This window comes from Bison bison, unplaced genomic scaffold, assembly GCF_000754665.1.
Source record: "Bison bison bison isolate TAMUID 2011002044 unplaced genomic scaffold, Bison_UMD1.0 scf7180017864341, whole genome shotgun sequence".
NCBI lineage: Eukaryota > Metazoa > Chordata > Mammalia > Artiodactyla > Bovidae > Bison > Bison bison.
This window is the reverse complement of record NW_011494913.1, coordinates 8324663-8329360: the sequence shown is the minus strand read 5'-3', so window position 1 is coordinate 8329360 and position 4698 is coordinate 8324663. Positions and strand designations below refer to the sequence as shown.

Sequence of the window (4698 nt, the reverse complement as noted above, 5' to 3'; positions counted from 1 at the left end):
TGAGATATAAACTATTAAGAATAATTATATTTTAGGAATGTCTGTCTAAAATAGTGTTTCCAGATTTGGGTAAGTTGAATTTCTGCTTCTGCTGCTAAGTCACTTCAGTCGTGTCCGACTCTATGCGACCCCATAGACGTCAGCCCACCAGGCTCCCCTGTCCCTGAGACTCTCCAGGCAAGAACACTGGAGTGGGTTGCCATTTCCTTCTCCAATGTATGAAAGTAAAAAGTGAAAGTGAAGTCACTTAGTCATGCCCAAATCTTAGTAACCCCGTGGACTGCAGCCCACCAGGATCCTCCGCCCATGAGATTTTCCGGGCAAGAGTACTGGAGTGGGGTGCCATTGCCTTCTCTGAGAATTGAGGTCTGGTGACCTCTAAATCTGTCTCCAAAAGACAGACCATCCAAGGAGAGACCTTGAATTACAGCTGTAGTCAGCTAATTGTAATGAGGTCTGTTGGTTAAGTCCAAAGAGGGAGCAAGCGTGTCCTGGTGGCAGAGGGTAAAGACCGTTTCTGTGTCCCCACTTCTTGCTGCCCAGGGGCCCAGACAGCTTATGTTCCCAGGATGTCATCTTTTGGCTCGGGTATCTGGAAGGAGTCCTGCCATTTGTTTCTCAAGGACGTACAGTCATGAACTTTCTTTATTCAATTGAAAATAAAAATCCTGCTAACTACTGAAGTGTCAGATGAGGTGAGGGTGAGACACGGCCCCTCAGCTCCTGGTCCCAGAAAGAGGGAAGAGAAGAAAGAGACCTTTGATGAACTCACATGCGGTGTATTTCTTTTACTGCTCATTGAGGCATCATCACAGTTTGAGTTCCTTCCTCACAGATCTCACAGGCTGGAGAGGTAATCAAGCATGATCAGAGCCCTGGGGAGTTTCAGATGAGCCCAGATGCACCAAGAAGAAGGGGTGGCCATCAGCAAGTCTTCCTGGAGTGGGCAACTTCTGAACTGGGTCTCTAAGGGTGAGTTAGTTATCTAGCTGAAGCTTGGCACTGGGTGCAAAGACAAACACAAGATGAGTGAATGAATGGGGCATCCCTCTAACACAGGAGGCAGCCCACCAAGACGGTAGCCTGAGATCACAGGCCCCCCTGGGGAACTGGGGGAAGGGGCTGCAGTGTGCTGCCGGCCTCAACCCTTGTGTGAACTTTGCTGCCACACTGGCCTGTCTCTACCTGCTCAGGGAAACCTTTCTGCCCTCTGCTCTGGCATAGCTCCTCTTTACGGGCAATGACCACACATGGTGTTCTGTGTGCAATTGCCCTCCGCTTGAGGGGAGTGGCTTGGTGCAGAGGTGAAGGTCAGTGTGCAGTCTGAGGCTGGAGAGAACAGTGGGGAGCCCTGCAGTGGTGGGATCACGGTGGGAGGTGCTTGGCTGTGACGAGGCAGATGCCACTCCTGGGACTTGAGGGCAGGGTGATTAGTGGCTACCCTTAAAGGGTGGACTCATTTGGGGCTGCATTGCCTTTGAGCAGTTTGGTGGATCTTTGGTTAGAAACATCTGGAAGGAATTACAGAGGATAAATATATGAGAGCATTTGGACCAGAATTCATGACCCAGGTGAGGTGAGGAGAAAGTGGAGTAAAAGGGGCCTCAGGACATGGTGGAAATTCATTGACCAAGGTCATCAAGGGGGAGACCTTCATGTCCATTCCACAGCCTCCTGGTTACTCCCAGAGTGCCGGGCCCAGAGAGACCACTCAATAAACAGGTGCTCACTTGATCCAAAATCACTGAAGCTTTCACTTTGACTCACCACAATATAATATGCTGAATTCAAGAAACTGGTGCCCAGGTTTATATTAATGAGCTAGAAAAGAGAAAGGAAAATAGACTCAAGAAAAATCAAAGAATCCACACTATTAAAACCCTGAACATGCTTTCCACTGTGGCCTCAGGGTCTTGGCACTTGCTGCACTCCCAGCTCAGAACACTCTGCCATCCCCATTGATTACTCTCTAAACACATTCTGAAATTCACCTAAACTTCCTGATTTTATTTTTCCCCAAGATACATATTACCATTGGACTTTGCATACATTTTATTTTTTCTGTCTCTGAGCCTGTTAGTTTCATATAAGAATTGGGGTCTGCAGCCTCCTGCTTGACCTACAGCTGAGCTGTCTGGAATGGGCCAGGAACAAAGTGGGCCTCCATGAACGTGCTCTGGGGAGGGAGCCCTCAGTGTGTAGTGGGGACAGCAGGTGTCATGAAGCACTGTTCCAGGCTGTGAATGAAGGGGTCAGAGGACAACCTGACGAAGGTCTTAACTCTCATTTTGCATCTGTCTTACATAATCAGGATTGACCATCAGGCCCACAGAAGGCAGCTGCTCTGACCTGGGGACAGCTGCACACACAGAAACCCACAGCTCCTGTGCTGAGATCAAGAAGGATGGATGCCAGGCTCTCACCAGGAGCTCTCCTTCTCCACCATCTCATTTCTCTCTAAGAAACCTACACGCAGGACTGGTGAGTCCTGTCCAAGGCCACAGAAGCCGAGCCCAGGACCAACGACACTTCTGAAGGTAACTCAGCCCTTTGTAACCATTGCCAAAACCCCGAATCATCACTAACAAGCTTCCTGACTCCCAATTAGGCAAAGATGCCCACTCCAGTAAACACCCCATAGCACCCTAATCAATCACCCGATGCCAGCCCTACAGCAGGAATTTTCTTTGTCTTGAGGCCATAAAAATTGGTTATTAAACCCACAAAAACTGCCAAATCTCCCTGGTCTGCCAGGAGGTCAGCCCACTGTGCTGGCAGTGCCCACATTATCTCTTTGTTTGTAATCAACCCACTGCCTTCTGAAATGCTGTGCCTGGAGATTCCTTTCCAGCCCATGCTCAGACTGCCTCAACAAGGATGCCAACCAATCCCTCCATTTGGTGGGCAGGTTCTGAGCGGTCCATACTTCCAGCTCAGAAAAGACTTGGCCTGTGCTTTGCAACTTAGAAACCCCTGCCCTCCACACTGGACCCACTCGAGTCTCACCTGCCCCACAGCCACCCCACTTCCAGAGGCATTTGCAGTCTTTGTTCAGCGGGTGAGAACCCAGAGGGCAGGCGCTGAGGCTCCTCCAGCTGCCAAGACCCCCCCACACCTCCGTGAGGAGTCCTGAGCCTCTGAGGGGATGGGGCCCCCTCCGTGGGTCTCCCTGGGCTGTGACGGAACCTCCTTCCTCCTGGACCGGCACAAGGATGACTTGTCCATACCCGTGAGGGGTCAGGTAGGAGTGCAGAGCGGCCCCGAGGGTCTAACGCCCTGGGATCCTGGGGGTGGAAGCGGTGAGGGAAGGGGCCAGCAGGGTGGCTCGCCCAGCGTGAGGGCCGGGACACCAGGCTGCTTCCAAGTGGCCACACCAGCCACAGACGCTGATGGGGACAAAGTGCTCCGTGTCTATGCGAGCCAGTCACTCAGCGAGTGCTCTCAGAACCAGCGTTTATGGTTAAAAAAAACACCTGTGCTGATTGGCACAGGAGAAGGGATTGGCAACAGGAGAAGGGATGACTGTGACCCGGGAAACTCTCACCTAACCTTCAGGAAACACTCTGACAGGGTCTCTGAAGATGCAAAAAAAAAAAAAAAGTCTGCTTTGGTTAAGAAGACATGAGAGGAATTGAACATTGGCTGCAAAGGTACATTTTTGAAAAAGTAGAAAACAGCATTATTTCTAAATTAAAAGCCTATGTTTAGAACAAGATTACTTATGACTAATTGTATAATGCAGGCATTGGTGAAAATAAAAGCTATGTTATAGGCTGTTTTAACATCAATTTGTATTTTCCTAAATTTCACATTAGTCTAAAGTTGGGTGTCACTGTTTGGGAGGTGCTAGTTCTCCGCCAGTGTGCTTCACTCTTTAGGAGAAGTGATAACACCTGTTTACACGGGTGTGTGGCATGGAGCACAAGTGGCTGAGGCCCCTGGGCTGTGGAGACAGAAGGAAGGGGGTTGGCCAGGGAGGGTGGGTCCTGCCCTCGGGCTTCTGCTTTGCCCACTCAGGGTCCCCTGGTTCATTCTTGACCTACTAATGGGGGAGACAGACAAGAGGAGCCGTAGGGGGAGCTGTAGTCGGCGCCTTCCATGTACTCTCCATTTACATCTTGGGCGTGGAGCACTCTCGAAGCTCTTCAGAGGTCTGGGCTCTTCTGATGTCTCTGGTCTTCACTAGTCTCCTTGTTAAGGTATCTGTGTACATACATGCCGTCGCTTCAGTCAGGTCTGACTGCAACGCTATGCACTATAGTCCGCCGTGCTCCTCTGTCCACGGGGTTCTCCGGGCAAGAATACTGCAGTGGGAGCCACTCCTCTCTCCAGGACATCTTCTCCACCTGGGGATCAAGCCTGGGTCTCCTGCACTGCAGGCAGACTCTTTACCATCTGAACCATCAGGGAGGTAATTACTTAATTGTAGTTATTTTCCTACAACACTATGTGGGTGTTGACCCCAAGTGTATCCCCGTGTTTTCCTTTCCCCTGTGATTTGATGCCTCTGCTGACACCTTGGTGCTCCCACTGGGTACCTTATTATTCTTCGCCCACACTGCCTGCCCCAGAGCCACCCCTGGCCAGAGACACTCTGTGAGTTAGCAGTGGAGTTCAATCAATGGCCTACCAGCAAATCTAATGAGAACCACCCATGAACTCATGATTTTCAGCCCATTCCTGAAATGTGAATGGATG

The 4698-nt window shown here is 50.5% G+C and overlaps 1 long non-coding RNA gene across 1 annotated transcript; it reads left to right on the top strand.

The window, feature by feature from the left end:
- The first annotated feature begins 836 nt into the window (after nucleotides 1-836).
- Nucleotides 837-3666, top strand: LOC104999042. The gene is made up of 2 exons (XR_826540.1): nucleotides 837-972; nucleotides 2312-3666. It is a non-coding gene; the product is annotated as an uncharacterized LOC104999042 (long non-coding RNA).
- The last annotated feature ends 1032 nt before the right edge of the window (nucleotides 3667-4698 follow it).